This window comes from Chelonoidis abingdonii, chromosome 4 (genome assembly GCF_003597395.2).
Source record: "Chelonoidis abingdonii isolate Lonesome George chromosome 4, CheloAbing_2.0, whole genome shotgun sequence".
Lineage (NCBI taxonomy): Eukaryota > Metazoa > Chordata > Testudines > Testudinidae > Chelonoidis > Chelonoidis abingdonii.
Window position 1 is genome coordinate 38,040,399 of NC_133772.1, and position 19,966 is coordinate 38,060,364.

Genomic DNA, 19,966 nt, shown 5'->3' on the forward strand with positions numbered 1-19,966 from the left:
CCAGCTCACCCCTGCCCCGCCTCCTCCCTGAGCACGCCATGGCTGCTTCACTTCTCCCGCCTCCCAGGCTTGCGGTGCCAATCAGCTTAGGCGCCGCAAGGCTGGGAGACGGGAGAAGTCAAGGAGCAATGACATACTCGGGGAGGAGGTGGAACAGGGGTGAGCTGGGTTGGGCATCTGCCGCACGGCTCCCCGGGCCGGAGGGGGAAGCTGCCATGGTGGGAGGGGCGGCCTACGGGGGAGGTGGTGGGGAGCTGCTGCACGGCTTTCCCGGGGGGGGAGCTGCAGGGGGACGCTCAGGGGCCGAGAGGGGGGGAGATGCCGGCGGGGGGTGGACGCGTATTGCCTAGGGAGGGAGGGGTTTGGGAGCACCGAGGGCTCGAGGTTTAGGGAGGAACAATTGTGGAAGTTTCACCTTAGGGTGCGAACATCCTCTGCACCGGCCCCTCTAATACGGCTGCTACTTCTGAAACATGCCAATTTAGTGACCGTTTGGAATTTGAGTTGAATGAAACATCTAATACACACTTTAAAGCATATACAGTGTAGATAAACAATACATGTATCTGAAAGTTGTAATAGATTGTAAAGTCAATGACCATTAGACTAGTTCGCTTTATACAGCTGATTTGTTTTTGGACTGTCAGTGCATTCATTTCGGGTCGTGTTGCCAACCTAATAATTTTCAAATATGATGTGTAAGCAAAGTCTTAAATGAGCCTTTTACTGACATGCTAATGATGAGCTGGGCTGGGAGAAAGGCTTTCAGGACAAAATTGTATTACTATTTCACACCTTAATCTATCTAGGTACTCCAGCAACAGAGCTTTGCTTGCCGAGTGATTAGATGGCTGGGGTTGTACAATGTCTTTATTGTGGTGCAGGGGTGGGGGGAATGAATGTTATTGTTCTTTGTATGCGTACAGAAGCAGTAGAACGGTACTTAGGCCTGGTGATTGAGGGCATCAAGAGAGAGGAGTTGGGGGACCTGCACCCTTTCCACTGTTAGGCTCCATAGATTTGTCTTTTGTTTCTGTTAAGTTGACCATTGCAGCTTTGGAAGTCACTGATAATCAGGTCTAAGTGCTTAAGTCCTCTGTGGGGACAGTGATTCCTGTGGGTTAGAGTTTTGTGTAAAGACAGTCATTACTGCACTAGCAGGAAGGCTTCCCGCACTGAGAGACTTAGCTTGAATCACTGAGGCTGGTGAACGCAAGAGACCAACTCGCAAGGTCACAGTGCAGGTTGGCCGCAGAGGTGACTGTGCAGGGCCATTGGCAACAGATGGTGGATGTGAACGGCTTCGACAACGACAGCCACGGCCAAAGCGAAACAAGGAGTAGCTGGAGGAATGAGCAAGGTGCTTTCTCTGTCCCCACTGGCAGTGTACTTACGTGAAAGCACTCTGAACTCTGAATCTCCATGACCAAGGACAACACCGGTGAGTGGATGCGAGTGGAAGGGAAAGTGAGGGGCCATGATTATAAACATTTGTTTTGTTGGACTATATCTTTTTAGTGACTTTGCTCCGACACTAGTTTGTGCTGGGATGAACTTCTTATATAAATATATTTCATAGTAGGCCAGATTTTTAAATGCGTATTTGCCAGGATGTTATCTCACATTGTTGCTATCTTGAGAGAGTCATTATGTTGGGGAGTTTCTTGTACTAAACACTTTATTTATTATAATTATTTAATATAAGCATGGCCATATGGGTCAGACCATGGTCCATCTAGCCGTATTCTGTCTTCACACGGTGGATTCAGGCCAGGACATGCTTAGGGGGAATGAACAGGAACACGGTTCCATCATGATCCATCCCCTGTTGCCCATTCCAGCTTCTGGCAAGACAGGTAGGGGCACTATGGTGTTGCATCCCTCCCATCCTGGTAATAGCCACTGATGGACTATTTCTCCAGGATTTACTAGCTCTTTTTTAATCTGTCTAATTTTTGATCTTCACAGCATCCACCTGCAAGTAGTTCCATGAGTTGACTTTATGTTGTGTGAAGAAGTACCTTCCTTTTGTTTTTTAAACCTGCTGCCTATTATTTCTTGGATGGCGCTAGTTCTGTGTTATGTGAAGGATTAAATAACATTTCCTTATTCACTTTCTTCACACTAGTCAAGATTTTATAGACCTTTATCATATCCCCCCTTAGTCGTCTCTTTTCTAAGCTGAAAATTCCCAGTCAGTTTAATTTCTCCTCTTGTTTCATACTCCTAATCATTTTAGTTGCCCATCTCTGTACCTTTTCCATTTCCAATATAGCTTTTTGGGGATGGGTGACCAGATCTTCACACAGTATTCAAGATGTATACGTACCATGGATTTATATAGAGGCAGTGTGATATTTTCTGTCTTATTATCTATCCCTTTCTTAAAAAAGCAAAGGTTTCAAAGTAGCAGCCGTGTTAGTCTGTATCCGCAAAAAGAACAGGAGTACTCGTAGCGCCTTAGAGACTAACAAATTTATTTGAGCATAAGCTTTCATGGGCTACATCCAATGAAGTGGACTGGAGCCCACAAAAGTTTATGCTCAAATAAATGTGTTAGGCCTTGGCTACACTGGCGCATTACAGCGCTGCAACTGTCTCACTCAGGGGTGTGAAAAAACAGGCTCCCAGCGCTGTTAGCTAATCCCCACGGGAGGTGGAGTACATGCAGTGTTGGGAGAGCTCTCTCCCAGAGCTGGCGCTGTGACCACACTCGCACTTCAAAGCGCTGCCGCGGGAGCACCTTGGAGTTTCGAGTGTAGCCAAGTCCTTAGTCTCTAAGGTGCCACAAGTACTCCTGTTCTTTTTAAAAAAGCAAACAGAATGTTGGGAATCATTGGCTGCTGCTGCACATTGAGTGGATGTTTTCAGAGAACTATCCACAATGACTCCAAGGTCTCCTTCTTGAGTGTTAACAGCTAATTCAGACTCCTTCATTTTGTGTGTATAATTGAGATTGTTTTCCAATGTGCGTTACTTTGCATTTATCAATATTGAATTTCATCTGCCATTTTTGTTGCCCAGTCACCCAGTTTTGTGAGATCCCTTTGTAACTCTTCGCAGGCTGCCTGGGACTTAACTATCTTGAATAGTTTTGTATCATCTGCAAATTCTGCCACCTCACTGTTTACCCATTTTTCCAGATCGTTTACGAGTATATTGAACAGTACTGGTCCCAGTACTGACCCCTCAGGGATACCACTATTTATCTCTCTCCAGTCTGAAAACTGATTATTTATTCCTGCTCTCTGTTTCTGATCTTTTAACCGGTTACTGACCCATGAGAGGACTTCCCTCTGACCCCTGATGGCTTACTTTTCAAAAGGCAATTTAAATTAAATACATTTTTTTAATAAAATATATATTTTTAGAAATCTAGACCTGTTATATCTTTTGGTGTAACTTGCATTATCCTTATGTTAAATTTGCATTATCCTAACAAAACATTTACTTTATTCATATCTCTTTTATAATCTCATTGGTCCTTACACCCCCTCCTCCATAAATTCGAAAACCCTCCTAATTTCAGTTCCTGGGGAAACCACTGCCGGTAGCAGGGCTGATGCAGAACCTTTTCACCAGTTCTACATGGGCTGGGGAAGCCAGCTGTGCAGGGGGTATTCTCAAGGGTTAGCTTTGACATACGTTAAATCTCCCTTTATGCTGCCAGAGTGGCTTAAAAGGGCCCCAGGATAACTGAGAAGCGCAGGCCCTCTGGTTTCTATTCTCTCTTCTCAACACTTTGTCCCCAGAACTCTTGCTCTCGTACCAAGAATCTTTCCCAGGGCTGTGACTGCACTGGTGCTGCTGCTTCCCTTTGTGGCGACCCAAAAGGAGAATTCTTCTTAACATTAACTACTTTGCAGGCTATTGGTGCCTTCCTCCTCCCCCTCCCTCCACACTGTCGTGACTCAAGTATTTCATATGTGTCCACTGATCCTGCCACAGGAGATGAAATGTCTTTATAATGGGATGCTGCGGGGGGACCCCTCTGTCTGCCTTTCCATTTCTGTACAGCTCTTTTCACCCCTGGATGGCAGAGCACTCTGACAGCTGCATTCCACTGACAATTAACTAACTAAGGCTGCTGGAAGGGAGGTGAGGGTCATTACCCCTGATTTACAGGTGGGGAAACTGAGGCACAGAGCACTATCACTTGCCCAAGCTTACATGGCAAGTCAGTGGCAGAACTGGGACTAGAACTCGGAGACCAGATTCAGATTCATCCTGGGGGAGCAAGTTTGACTCCCTTGCAGCTGCTTCAGTGGAGGAGGGGCGAGTGGGATTCACCCGATGGGAGCCCAAGTAAGATATTGGAACAGTACATTTTCCCTCCATCTGGCCTGGCCTTGGCTGCTCTGGGGCTAGCTCTGGGGTTAGCCTCTTTATAGACTTGTGGCTGATTTCAGACTCCTCAGCAGGGTAACAGTGCATCCTTGCGTCTCTGCATCCTTACTCCTCATTGACTTTCTGCACCCGAGGACCCATTACAGTGCACTGAATCTGGCTCCAGGGGTAAAGCAGGCTCTCCAACTTCTGCTCTGACCATACACACAATTCTCCCTTCCCTTGTGGATTGCTGCTGGACCTGATTGTCGCACAGCAGTCGTACACGGCTTGACAAGTCCCCAGGTTACTTGATCCTGGATGTTTGTACCCTGATGTTGTTTTGGGGTGTAATGACACTGCAGCTTCATGGCTCAGTACTACTGGTGTTGTCATATGATGCCAAAATTCATGGATTCCAGACCTCCTAGGGTGGTCAAAATTTGAGGTGCTCAGCATGCTGGTGAGCATTGCCTATGGACCTCAGTAAAATTATTTTGTCCTACAGGAAAAAATGCTAAGTTTAGTCACCCTGGTGCCTCCCCTCATTTGATCCCTCATTCTGAAATAAGGTATTTGAGTCCCTGCTCCATTAAAATCACACCACTGTAGAAATGGCAGGTGTGATCCAGGGATAAGGAGCAGGCCAGGGCACAAAGACACAGCACAGATTCTGTACAGTTGCTACTTCCTGTAACACCTCGGCATTCCATGGATGTTTGCGGTTTGGACTTTGCTCCCAAAGCCTCCACAGTGGGGTTTTGAGTTCTAGATCTAATCTTTCCACAGAGGGTCTGTTGGCAGCACCAACCTCGCTGTGTGTGTGCAGGGGTGGGGGCGCACTCACTTAATGTGGCAGGATGGATCATGGCAAATGTTAGCACTGTGGGAAAGTGAGAGCAGCAATAACCACTCCCATGCACCACGTAGCACCTGGGAATTTCAGAGCACCAAGCAAAGACTGAGTGAGCCTCACAGCACCCTGTAAGGCAGGTCACTACTACCACCCCCATTTTACAGCAAAGGAAAGGGCCAGATGGTGCCATTTATCCACTGCCCTGTGCTGGAGGCGGTGATGAACCACCCCTCCCCAGGGAGAGCTGAGGGAGGTACAATCCATTCCTGACCTCCCTGGCATGCAGGGGGGACACGTGCACTGCACCAGCCCTTAAGAATGCAGCCTGCCCCACACCATGGACTGGTACAAAGGGGGACAGGGCCATGGCCCTGCATGGTGGGTTCTGGGGGAGAAGTCTCCTTGCACTCTCCTGCCCATCCTGTGCAGGGGCCGAGGAAACTGATCCCTAAATGACTTGCTCATGGTCACATCGCAAGTCAGTGGTGGAGTTGGGAATGGAACCCAGCAGCTGTCTCCCTGCCCCTTGCTCTAACCATATCACCATGGGCGGCGCGGGTCTCCTCCATTTGGGGAGGCTGTGGCCCCGCCTGCCCCTTTCCCTGAGGTCTCCCCTCTCCACCTGCCTCTTGCACCTCTTCCCCTGAGGCCCCTGCCGCACCTGCCTGCCTGCTGACTGACCAGCTGGCCTGCCCCTCACTACTTACAGGTACCTCTTCACCCCCATCCCTGAGGCCCCCATTCCAGCAGAATGGGGATGGGAAAGGGCAGGGCCTCTGGGGGAAAAGAACAAGCGGGAGTGGGGCCTTGGGGTGGACTATGGGCTGGGCCACAACCCCGGCACCCTTTCAGTGGCAGGCTGGCTATTTAGGGAGGCTTAGCCTGCCCTGGCCTCTTACACCTGCCGCCCATGCATACTACCTCTCTTGGCCTAAGAGAGGATGAGATGCTGAAGTCCCCAAGCAGGGGAGAGGAAATACTGAGTGTTCTCTATGCCACGGGAAAGTGTGGCAGTTAGGCTGAAGAAGAAACAACCCAAGAGAGGTTGGGAAGGGTTCCCCTTCCTGTTGTTCAATAGCATTTATATTAGAAGAATACAAGGAATCTCTGATGACACCCACACAGATAGCTCTAAGCTCTCCCACTCCCCACTGCAGGAGGTGGAGCTGGGGAAATTGGCGCTAGTTCCCTCTGACCCAATACAAAGAAATAGAAACTATAACCTTGGAGGCAAGAGACAACCTGATGAAAGGGGAACAATGTTAGCCCAGACACAATGAGAGGGAAGTGATCCCTGGCTTCGCTGTGACACAAATGTCTCTGGATGCTGGCCTGCACTTATGCAAGCAGATGCACACATGGCATTAACCCATTCAGCGCTGCACCACATGCAGCTCCCAATGCTGCTCGGAGGTGGTTTACAGGAAGAAGGTTTTGTGTGACATGGGATACGTGGATAGATGGGAAGTTGCACTTTTCAAGGGCATGAGCCACAACAAAATTGTAGCATGGAATATGGACACAGTAAAGGTCTCCCATGTATCCTGATAGTCAGGACTACCCAGGTGTTATTTTGGTGCAAGCCAAAATGGTAATTTTTCACATTTACAATCCTTAAAACCCTTGAAAACACAAATCACTCCACACAGCACCTTTGTGAGCCAGGTTGGTGGTATTATTCCTATTTTACAGATAGGGAAACTGAGAAGGACAGTTGAAATGATTTGGCCAGTGCCCCAGAGGAAGTGAGTGTCAGCGCAGGGCATAGACATTCCTAACTCCCAGTCCTATGCTCAGAACACTAGTCCATGGATCTCCCTCGCAGCCTAATGTGAGTCCAGTTAAAATGTATTCAAGTACAACAGTGATGGGCCCAGTGTAGTTCACTAGTTAGAGAGAAGCCAGTCCTAGTGCAATTAATATGTTACATGTGTACTAAAGGACAGCGTGACACTGTTATAATACAGTGCTTCTCTTCTGCTGTGTGTGTGAGGGGTGCAGCTAACTCAAGTGTTTGGGATGCTTTCATTTTCTTGAAAGCATAATTTGTCAGTGCCAACGAAACACAGGGCAGTGAACTCTGTCAAGTCTATTGGCAGTTGACAAGCTGTGTAAAAAATGCCCAGTATTCAAATACACTTATCACAATAACTTAAAGATGGGAGGATGTGCAGGACTCGGGGAGCTGGTAATGGGACTCAGTCTTCCATTGCCACAAGCTCAAGTCTAGTCCCGGGCAGGCAAGCAGTTTCCATTGGACAGTTGCTCATTGGACCAGTGTGAAATGAACCTAGTTGTCTCCTAACTCCTAGCGGACCAGCTGGTGCTAATTGGCCCATTTGCTAATAGTCTCAGTCAAGTGGCCAAAGGTCAATCTTTCAGTCAGCCTGATGTCACCCCATATACGTAATTATCAGGGAGGAGTACCAAACTCCTAGATCCCCAATCGTTGCTAGTGGCAGGGAGTTCACTCATCTCACTCTCTCCCTTTAAAACAGGCCCCAGCTGCATAGTAGGACTCTCCAGGCCACTCAGAATGGCTGCCAGCTTCTGTCCCTGGTTGAGAACTTCACCAGGAGAGTCTCTTAGAGTGGTAAGTGTTGGAAGCGTGACGGGCACCAGTTACCATGCCATGCATGTTCCTAGCACTGATATTTCCTTTCATACATGAGGGAGGGAGGGGATAAGATAGCAGGGTTGTGTTGCCTGTCCCAGAAAGCGCAACCTCCTTGGTTTTGTTAATTGGTAGATCCTGTGACTGTTCATTGGGCAGTGAGGATGAAACCTTCTCCAAACCTGGTGGCCATGGGGTCATTGTCTGCATCAGATGCCTGCAAGCAAACTGTGTAACCTTAGAATGTTCCAGAGCTCAGATGTTAGGTAAGAGCTTTCTCCTTCCCTGACAACAGCTCTTGGTTAATTTGACAGCTACCATGTGCCACATAATTACATGCCCTTGCAGGATAATGGGAAACCTACGTAGCTCCTGCAAGTACCAGATGCTGTAGCTTTGACCCAACTTTCAGGGAAATATAATGAAGAGCTTGCGAAAGAGGAGCTAATTAGAGACTCTTGCTTACATCTCCATCAGGAGAAGGATGACTTTAAACCCCTCCCATCCCTTTTCCACCCAACACTAGCACTGCAGACCAGAGGATGAGAGGGGTTTTGGCTACATGTGATGTGTGTCTTATCTACTGCCATGCCAGTGGGGGTGCAGCAGGGTGTGAGCATACAGGACCTGCCCATCTGATCAATGTGCAATTGTGTGAGTAACCTGGTTGGAGGAAGAGCTGAAGATGATGATGAGTAAATAAAATAACACCCAAATTGAGAATGGTAAGAGCCATCTGCAACCTGACAAGCAGCAATATCTTTCTAAATGGTTGATGTATGCTTATAAGGGGTCCTCTGGCCCAGGAGAGCATGACCTTCTCCCTATGGTGCCCATCCATTTGGCTGCTGCAAGCAGTGGCCAGTGAGGGTAGGCTGCTCCTGGCCCCAGGAGCTCCGTGTATTTACAGGCATGGAGTTGAGGGTTCCATTCAGACACACATACGCATCCCCCTCAATTTTTAGAGGGGTAGCCGTGTTGGTCTGTATCAGCCAAAGAAAGAGGAGTCCTTGTGGCACCTTAGAGACTAACAAATTTATTTGGGCATAAGCTGTCGTGGGCTAAAACCCACTTCAGTGTGGCATGGTCGAGTGCAGCAATGAATTGCTAGGCAGTTGATATCGGCATCTTGTGCAAAGAGTTGCATTTTGTTTGCCTTGCTCTGGTGACTAAAGAAGGGGACTGGAGAGCAGGGCTGGATCCAGGCACCAGCTAAGGAAAGAGGTGCTTGGGGCGGCCAATACAAAGTGTGGCACTCCATCCACTGGGGTGGCCCGTCCGGGTCTTCGGCAGTAATTCGGCAGCGGGTCCCTCAATCCCTCTCTTCCTCTTTGAGCTGCCACCGACGTGCCGCCGAAGAGGAAGAAAGGGAGTGAAGGACCCACCACCGAACTGCCGCTGAAGAATGGAGCAGTGCGATTGAGCTGCCACCGAAGTGCTGCCAATCGGCTTCTTTTTTTTTTTTTTTTTTTCTTTTTGGTGTGGCTGAAATCCTGGGGCTAAACACTTAAAATGGCAACACCTTATTTTGAAGGTTGTAGATGGGGCTTTTGCTGCCCGCCGAGTCCATGGTTTAGGATTATGTGGTAGATCATGGAGTAGATATAAATGGGATCCTCCTGGATTTCATCAGCTCTTATTCATCCTTAGTCTCTTATTCTGATGTGCCTCAGTACCTCAACGGGTGGGTAGATTATCCCTTATTTGTAGCCCTAATGGTACAAAGAACTGTAACTGGTGACTTACGGATACGTTTCTATGGCTTTTGCTTTCTAGGCCAAGCTGCCTTAGGAGTGACTTCCGTGATCACATTTGTAGTAAGAGTTGTGTTGCTGGGGAGATTTGTTGATGCATTCAGTCTAAACCAACATGGCTAAATACCCTGCTGATATAGATGGTACAGATCCAGTGAGGTTAATGGAGCTGAAATGGTCTACACCAGCAGAGAATCAGGTACAGTAACTCCTCGCTTAAAGTAGTCCCGGTTAATGTTTCGTTGTTACATTGCTGATCAATTAGGGAACGTGCTCGTTTAAAGTTGTGCAGCGCTCCCTTCTAACATCATTTGGCAGCCGCCTGCTTTGTCCACTGCTTGCAGGAAGAGCAGCTCATTGCAGCTAGCTGGTGGGGGCTTGTACCAGGGTGAACCAGCAGCCCCCCTATCAGCCCCCTGCTCCCCTAAGTTCCTGGTACAGTAGATGCCCAGCAGACTAGCAATTGCAGCTGTCCTTCCCTCCACTGCCATGTGCTGCTCCTGCCCTCTGCCTTGGATCTGCTCCCCGAGACTCCTGCTTGCTGCGAGGGGTGGGGGGAAGGAAGAGAAGGACTAATGGCAGGGTGTCCCCCTCCTCCCTGCTCCTGCACCCCACTTACCCCATCTTCCATAGAGCAAGGGAGACACAGCAGGGCTCAGGATGGAGGGAGCTTGCAGCAGCTGGTCTCAGCAAGCTGATGTTATTAACAAGGCAGTGTACTTAAAGGGGAAATGCTCATATCTCTCTCTCTAACATACCCTCTCCCTCCATTCCTGCTGCCTTGTGTAGGGAAAGAGTTAACCTTTGAGGGCTCAGCCAATTGCTAGTTCATCATTTAGCAGTAAGAGAGATATCCCACCCTCTGACACCTCCACCTCAACCAAGCTTCACAATCATCATCACTGTGTACCAGTATTAAATTGTTTAAAACTTATACTCTGTGTGTGTGTGTATGTATGTGTGTGTGTGTGTGTGTGTGTAGTCTTTTGTCTGGTGAAAAACATTTCCCTGGAACCTAACCCCCTCATTTACATTAATCCTTATGGGGAAATTGGATTCACTTAACATCGTTTTGCTTAAAGTCGCATTTTTCAGGAACATAACTACAATGTTAAGTGAGGAGTTATTGTACCACCTGTTAAATTCGAGTCCATTAACTCTTATTTCTCAGTGCGGGGTTGTTGCCTCTTGCTCTAGGAGGATTCATGTTAGCCACCTATTCTGTTGTACCAATGGCAGGAATGCGTTTCTCCTCATTCCACAGCAAGCCTCTGTACAGACAATGCTTTAGGTGCTTAATTCTTCTGTATAAACTGAGCCTTGCTCTGACTTCACCTCTCCACTGCTGTAAATAAACTCTGTGGGTTGATCCAGGCAGTGGTGTGGTCACACCTCATTGTACAGGGTTCCAAGCAAAAGAAATCTTGTCGATGCCCCAGCAAGCTGGGGTAAGTGCTTGGTACCTGAAAATAGGTGACAATACTGGGAGTCTAGTAAAGGACTGCCCCTCCCTCAGTACACCAGTGTTACGATAAAGACAAGTAATCCCTTAATTCCTGACCAACTTAATCCCTTCACAGATAATCTGAGGAGCTCAGTTACAACTGTGATGTGGGTGGTTATAAGAACCTAGGTCAGCCTGGCTTGCTGTGCTTGTCTCCAGAGCAGCTGGTGGCCTTTGAAATCGAGTTCTGGTTGCTCTGTTAGAAAAGGACGCTTCCCTGAGGGTCCCATTTAGTTCTTCAACAATGAAGATGGAAGGGTTAAAAGTGGCGCCAATGAAAGAGATGCACAGACGCTCTGAACAAGATAGGCAATGGCCTTGAAAACTGTTGCAGCTGTATGGGGGAGGAGGGGAGTTCAATAAAGAAGTTATTCCTGGGATTCAAGGATTCTGGTATCAAGAGTCTAGTTTCTGGAGTCTATGTTTAGAAGGGGAGACACTAAAAACAGTCGTGCCTCCTACGGAGGAGATTACAATAGCTATGTCTGGGGAAGGAGGCGAATGGGTGAGAGTAGCTAAAGACATCAACTTAATTTGGCCCAGACAGACTGCAAATAATCCCTGTTAAGAGGTCAGAATTTGGACCTGGGAGTTTAGATCAACGTGGTGCTGAACTTAAGTAAACAGCAGGATTTCTCATGTCTGGCTCAGTCCTGCAAGGTGCTGAGGACTGTGGTCCCTGTCAGCAAAGGACTTAAGCACACGCTTAATTTTAAACATGGGAGTAGTCCAGTTGACTTGAATGAGATTGCTCATGTGCGTAACGTAAGCATATGCTTTGCTGGAGCCTTTACTGTAGATCAGTCTCTTCCCTCTGAATGGGCTCTGGCTGGTAACCTATCCCTCTAGGCTTCTGGCATCCATGTGCCAATGCAAAAGGCTCTCTTGTCAAGTAGGAACATAGTCAACCAAATGCATGGCACTGCAGCGACGAAAGGAAACAGGTGGGTGACGCTCATGATTTACTCTTATGATTTACATTTAACCATACTCCCCCCACACCTCACATGCGCGCACGCACACACGCACACACCCATTGGAAAAACAGCACTGTTCAGAGTTTCTGAACTGATGTCGCAGTCCTCTGAGAGTATTTGACGTCATGTTATGGGTCAATCCAGGAGATGCAGCAAAATGACTGGGGGAGATTTTCAAAGACAGCCAAGTGACTTGGCACAATGGAGTGTCAATGGATTTCTGCTTTTGAGTTGCTTAGGCATTCTTGAAAATCCCACCCCCAGGGAATATTTCCAAGATTTCTTCATATTAAGGGGCTGCTAAATGAAGAGTCTGGAGGGGAGAACATTTCAGTCTATGTTCTCCTTATTAAAAAGACTTGCATGATTTTCCTTGCAGATTAATTCAGGTGGAAGCCTGCATCTGAGGTTAGTCTATTCATCACACACACTGGCAAAGATCTAGAACAGAGGTTCTCAAACTGTTGGATGGGACCCCATTTTAATGGGGTTGCCAAGGCTGGTGTTGGCCCTGGGTCCCAGCAAGTCTGAAGCCCCTGCCCAAGCCCCATCGCCCAGGGTTAAGGTTACATGTCCCCCTCCCAGGGCAGGAGCCCTTGTGCTTCAGCTTTGCCCCCCTGCCCCACCCGGGGCTACGGGGCTCAGGCAGGCTCAGTCATCGGTCTCTGCTCCTGGGGTTGTGTAGTAATTTTTGTTGTCAGAAAGTGGTCACGATGCAATGAAGTTTGAGAACCGCTGATCTAGAAGATTTTAATGGGAAGTAGCTGCCAACAGGAAGTTTAGGTGGCAGAGAACTGCTCCAGTGCAGTGGGAATCACAAAATGTGGACCTTGTCTAACAATGCTAATAACTACTGATCTCTTGGGCTAGTTTCTAGGAACAGAGAAGAGACTCAAATAATGCAGATGTGCAGTCCCAGCTCTAAAGAATCCCAAGGAATACTTTAGTCTCTGGGTACTGCCATTTCTTCTCCAGCACATCAGGATGAGGAACTGAGTTGGACAAAGCAGAGCCATTAGTTCTGCAGACTTCTTCTGGGTTGCTGGCCTGTACACAGTTGTGTTTGATAACTGCATGCCCATGAATGATCACCTTTTTTAAATTAAGGTGACCTGCAAAGGTGTAAGGTGGGAATTCACTTGTTTTGTTTTGTTTTTTTTCTTATAAAGATTTAAATACCTTCCTTCAAAAGGAGTGGGTGGGGGAGTGGAGAAAGTTGGGGAAGTTTCTGCTTGTTTGATAAAGTGGAAATCTGGTCTCTTCTGCCATGGAAGACTGGCAATTGGAGACATAGTGTAGTTGTGACATCACAAGAGATGAGAGTGAAAGCTAAGCTAATGAGAAGTAACGTTTAATTGGACTGTCTGAAACTGATTTGTGTGTGTTTTTTATTAGCACCTGTTTAAGAGCAACACATAATTAACACTTGAGGGAAAGGTAGTCTTTTCTTGAAGATTCATTTCCCCTTATTTTTAGTTGAGGTGTAACAGCTCACAGCAAACATCACCTGAGACCTCCACCCCCACCCCAAGAAATCCTTTGGCAAAACAAGATGAGACTTGACATTCTTGATATTTCTAAAATAATTAAAAAAAAGCTGGAACTCATCTGTTCTTTCTGCTACTTAAACCTTACAGGTGATTTCTTCACTTCATAAAGAACAATGAAGCACAAACCCAATTACAAACAAAACCCCCTTGCCAGTCGCCTTTAAGAGATGGGGTTTGAACAGATGCTTGTGTTTATAATTAAGGGCGTTTTCTTCAACTCTTGGATCTCTGGCATGGCTGTATCTCAGTTTGCCAGGTGGCTTGTTGAGATCTTATTTTCCCGCTTCTAAAAGCACATGGCATCAGGCCCAGATGTGATAAGCTCAGAACCCCTCTTATGATTTATTTTGAATTCGTCTGGTACAGCATGGAGTCTCCCTGGTGCCTTGGCAAGATCATCAGCCTCCTCCAGGCTGGTGACTGATCTCCCAAGGAAAATGTTGTTAAGTGCCATTCCTTGAGGTCTCTGTACAGGACAAAGCTCTTTAGAATATACTATAGGGAGTAATCTGCCCCAGCCCTGAGGAATGGACTAGCTGATCTAATAGATCAGTCCTTTCTCTAATTTCTGTGTTGCTGATGTGGAGTAAAGCGTTTCTGGGCTTGATTGATTGTTGCCATATGGCTCCATAGCACCATCTTAGCTGGCACAAAGAAGCTGTAGAGCAAGTGTAAGCTGCCCTTCCAAGGAATATACCTGGTGCAGGGGAAAATCTCTGCTGCCTCTGAGGCATTTGCCCCCTGCCCCCCTGCAACTCTGAGTAGGGTGGGCTAGAAGAGGAGGGCCTCCTGGCTGGGGTGTTCCTGTGCCCTGGGGATTCTTCTCCCCTGTAATGGCAACAGGGGCAAGAGGAGTGTAATTTACACCTGTCATACTCTGTGCCAGGGGCTGAGCCAGCCCCAAAAGATCCTGGGTAGGGGGGGCATAAGGCCCCTTGTCTCTCTCCCTGAATAGTTCTAGCCCAGGCGTGAATCTGTCCCTCTGAGCATCAGCAATGATCTCCCTCTTTCAGTGAGGGGCCCACGGCTCTTGCACATGTGATATGGTGCATGTAGTCTGCTTAGCATCTGTCCCTGCTCCTGCTTCTCATTCACCAGCTGGTCTATGGGACCTTGGCTGCCGCATTCACTCACTTTGCCCTTCAGCCTCTTTCCCCTTCCACTGCTTCACGCATGAGTAAGAATACAGTGAAACTGTACTGAAGCTGCCCAATTCCCTTAGGGCCTGGCTGGCTTTCATATTGTATGAAATGACTTGCAGCTATTTCCTACAGGGGGTTACCAGTTTTTCGGTCTGCTTCCTCTGCTATTTTTTTGTGGTTAGTGGTCACATCATCTGATGTGCTGAAATGGGTTAGAGGAATTTGGGGACAACTTTCTGTTTTAATGATCAGTTATTTATATATTTCATGCTTCTTATAGCACTCTGTGCCAACGGAGGAGTTGTCATCAGAGGATCTTAAAGCCCTTCACAAGTTGGAGATATTGATTGTGTGCTATAGACGAGGAAACTGAGGCACATAGCCTCCATGTGACTAGAGTCCTGCCCAGTAAATCAGTGGCATTTTGGAGTAGAACCTACATCTCTTGAATCCCATTCTCCAATGTTTAGACTCCTTACTTCAGGGGTGATCAACCTGTGGCTCCGGAGCCACATATGGTTCTTCAGACGTTAATATGCGGCTCCTTGTATAGGCACCGACTCAGGGTTGGAGCTACAGGCACCAACTTTCCAATGGGCCAGGGGATGCTCACTGCTCAACCCCCTGGCTCTGCCACAGGCCCTGCCCCCAGTCCACCCCTTCTCATCCCCTCCCCTGAGCCTGTCATGCCCTTGCTCTTCCCTCCTCCCCCTTAGACCCTCCTGCACACCATGAAGCAGCTGATCAGGAGGTGTGGGCAGGGAAGGGGAAGCGCTGATCAGCAGGGCTGTTGGTGGGTGGGAAGCACTGGGAGCGGGGGTGGGGGGAGCTCATGGGAGGCTGCGGACGTATTACTGTGGCTCTTTGGCAATGTACATTGGTTAATTCTGGCTCCTTCTTAGGCCCAGATTGGCCACCCTGCCTTACTTTCATCCTGTCTCCCATTGCGGGTTTAAATTTACCTTCTCACACCTGTCCTCCATGTAATCTATGGATAAATGAGACACGGTCCTGAAGTATTAAATGCTGCAGTGCTGGTGATCTGAAAGTCAGGAAGATAGGCTCATAGGCTACGCTATTGAAATTTGACTCCCATCTAGTACAGGCTGGTAGGGCTGAGGGCTGTTGTGAACAGCTGGCTACAGGGTGTTCACTATTTTTAGATGAAGTGAGTTTTGTTTCAGCATCTAGCAGACAGGAGTCCACGTTCCCTAAATCACCTGGACAGAGATGTATGCACATTGAGAGCTGGCTGGCTCTGGATCCGATGCTGCAATCCTTGAATTTCAAGAATTTAAAATACTTGGATTATATTCCCTAGTCTAAACTGAAGTGCACCAGGATTCTGTTATCGTTTCACATCCCTGTTTCTCCCACCTGGAAAACACTGGCCATTTCGTTAAGGTGGTTTTCTAGCGTTCTCAGTCTTCATCGTGTGCAAAAGTTCTAGCAGCTTTAGTATAGGATGCCTGGTTTATTCACGGGTGGCAAACCTCTGAGTGCACTTCCTAAATGAGTGCCAATACAATTGTTCTGCTGCATTCTATATGTGTTGCTTGAGATTTTCAAAGCCAGCTACCAGGAGATTTAACCATACAACTTAAAATAGGAATTTCATGGCTGAATCTACTAAGTCAGTGGTCCCCAAACTGTGGGGCATGCCCCCCCAGGAGGGTACAATGGAACATTCAAGGGGGCCTAGCCTGAGCCAGCCCCCACAAGGGGCAGGAAGGAAGCATGACCTAGCTTCAGTCCCACCCCTAGCCCCAACTCTGGCTCCAGCCCCAGCCTTGACCCCCACTCACAGCCCTGCTCCCAGCTGCAGCTCCAGCCCCTGTGCCCCCATCCTAGTCATGGCCTCCTGCTCCCATCCGTGGCTCCTGGGTGGGCATGACCGAAAAAGCTTGGGGACTACTTCCCTAGGTGGTTTTGAAAATCTCGTCTTTTTACATATATTTGTGCATGTGTCTTAGAGTTGCCAGTTTTGGTTGTATGTATTCCTGGGGATTTCATCACATGATATAATCTTTAATTAAAGATTAATCTTTAATTCCTGGAGACTCCAGGCCAATCCTGGGGGGTTGGCAACCATACGTGTCTCTGCTTTGTGTTAGGTAGCAGGTATCCTAAATCAAAGCAGTAGCTCAGGCTGAGGCTTACCGAGTGCCTTATTATAAATGCCTTCTGTTAGGGTCATAAAGGACTTTTGATATCAAAAGCAAATGGATCCTGACATTGCTGAGGTTAAATTCTCTACTTCTGCTGATTCAGTATAGACAGTGACAAATTGCTTAGATATCTGCATCAAAGCGCAACTTGCTGGTCTTGTGGTAAATTGAGCTTCATGGAAAAATTCTAGGGGGAAATCAGATCATGGGTAAAGGCTATGAGAAGGATGTGATCCATAGCCCATTTCAAAATCCCTGTTGAGTGACTTTTGGATCAAACCCCGCTTGTGTAACTTTATTTCTAAGTGTGCTCCAAGGAACAGAAAATTCCCACACCCGATAAACTTCCAAGAGGAAGAGATACTGTGCCTCAAGCTGAGGGAGCAACTCACCGTCACCTCAGCGTGTCTGCTGCGTTATTACAAAGCATCAGCTCCAGGCCAGGTTCTCTTTCAGACTGGTAGGAGTATACATGCACGAGGCTTCAACTCTGTACCTGTCCAGGGGCCCAGATGCTCCAGACACTGCCAGTACCTCTGCATCCACAACAGTATCTATTCAAATGCCCCTCTTGGCCTACATCTGCTGCTATTGACTTCAGTGGAAATTTTACTATTGACTTTAACTGGAGCAAAAATAGGCCAAGGCTGGGTGTCTTTGATGATCCAGTCCTAGAGCATCTGCAGCATAGGATGCTTTTCGCTTAGCATGAACCCCATGACTTACTTCCCTCTTCCCTAGACGTCAGAACAAATGTCCCCCCGAGCACTTCTCAATGGAAGGCCTGTTTGCACGTCTGGGGAGCAAAGGTCTCCTGTCCCAGGACTGTGTGGCCCTGTCTGAGGAGCACACTCCACAGACCATCGTGGCCAGTGTTTGCTTCAGAGCTGAGTGAACTCTGTCATGCAGGCAGGCTTGAGTGGTAAGAATGGGTTCCGGTAAATCTGAAATCCCGCCCCCTTTCACTGCAAGCTACTGCCTTAAAAGTCCCTCCTGGGCACTAGATACACTATGTGAATTCTGCCTTCCACCTCCAAAAACCACACTCTTCTCCCAAACCCTTCTACCAGGCTGGTTAGGTGAGGTTAGTCCCAGGGGGCAGGAGGAAATATATTCCAAATGGTGTTTGTGGAGGGAGGCGAGGGAACGCTGTATGAAGACTGCCTCTTAAACATGAGTGGGCTGAGGGGGAGCCCTTCATACCCCATCCAGGTCTGTGATAAAGTAGAGATGATCTGGGAGAAGAAGGTGGTGTGGCCCTGTGGCTGCAGGCATGGCAACATTGTCTGAACTGGCTCTGTGACGGAACTGTGGGTAACTGGCTGCAGTGTGATTGTAAATGAGCTATTCGGTGGTTAGGTTAGGTTAGTTTTCATGCTGTCACTTGGACAGTGTAGGGGTCAGTGAATGTGTTATGAGCCTCCGTGATGTCATCTCCGGTGCCAAATCAAATGTGTTACAGGGGATGAGTCTGTAAAGAAGTCTGATGCCATCCAGTCATCATGTTTTAGGTCTTCCAGGAGGATGTCTTCCATCCTGTATTCATAGGGGCAAAGTCATAGATGATTTTCTCAGAAGTGCTGGTAAGGATTTGGAGCAGATACCAATATTATCTTTGAGTGGTGGACCTGTGTAGTTTGAAAATGGATCTCTGTTCAACTTGAATTCATGCCATTTGTTTTTGATCATTCAGAGATACTTCATCGGAATGGTGTTCAACTTTAAGTTCTTTCTTAAAGTTGGCCAATCACAGATGAAATCACAGGTGCTCTTGACTTGGTGACTGCCACTAAGATGACACAGCCTGCAGCGTGTTCAGAATGGACAACCAGAAGAATTTTGGTCTTACCCCCAATTAATTTTCAGACCAACTCTTGCTACTGAACTTTGCAGGGTTTTAAGTGCTGCAACTAGTTTTTCCATAGATTTGGCAACTAGCACTATGCGAATGGTAAACAGCTGGGCTTAGAGTTGGGCATTTCTCTGCACTCCCCTCTGCAAACTGAAATCTGACCTAACTCTTGAATGATGTGCGAGGGAAATGACTATCCAGTCTAGAAATCCTTGGCTCAAATATTCCGATCTCTGGTGACATCTGGTTCTGAGTGCCCCAGATGCCCACATCTCTAAGGCCTAAACAAAAGCCCAGCAACAGACACCCCAGAGCTAACGATGTCTAGATACAGCCCTGGAACACAGTTTTGGGTAAGCCAGTTTCTCATAGTTAGGAGCTAGTGAATGAAGATTAAGGGAGGACAGTCCTGATAAAGCAGTCAGCCAGCAGGAATGATTGCACTAAAACACAGCCCCCACTTTATTCCTTCCTATCTCATTGACTGAGCCCCAGACATGGTATGAATTTTCCCTGGGGCAATGGAGAGAGAGATGGGGGAACCTGTATAATGGGATCCTGTCTTGGACTTTTCTTATGCTGAGACTTAATTGATCTCACACCTGTCCAAAATAATGATAATCTTTCCAGGTCTGTTTTGTGTGCTCTGCATGTAGGGCTGGATCCCACTCCCACAAAAATCTTAGACTCACATTTATAGATGAGTTGGATGGGCCCATAAAACTGTCAATGTGTGACATGCTGCCAGCCACAGAAGACGGTCACTGTGCTAGATGCTGTCCTCAATAGAGGATGGAGGAGGTGTAATGGCCTAATGTACTTGGTCAGTCAATTTATGTCCTCTCTCCGTATTGAAAGGTAAGGAAGTGGGGGTTTCCTTCCATGAGAGAGGTGCTTTTTTTTTTTTTATCATTGGAAATTCTGAGGGTGAAGAGGGTGGGATCTCATTCAAAAGGAAACTGCTGCCTAATCTTGTGAAAGCAACGTGTATGGTGCAGCTACATTGTCCCTGAAAGCTCTGCTGACCCAAGTTTCTTGACTGAGGTTTTGGCTGATACTTGGCAGAGCTAATGCAAGCAGGTGTCCCACCCTCAGTGAGCGCTGATCTGAAAGCTGTGAAGAGGCATACAGACAGGAAGCTCTTTCGAAGCCAAGAAGGGAAAAGTGGCCTGGGGTGCTGACCTCAAACGACAATAAGTTCAGTCAAGGGTATGGCAAAAAAT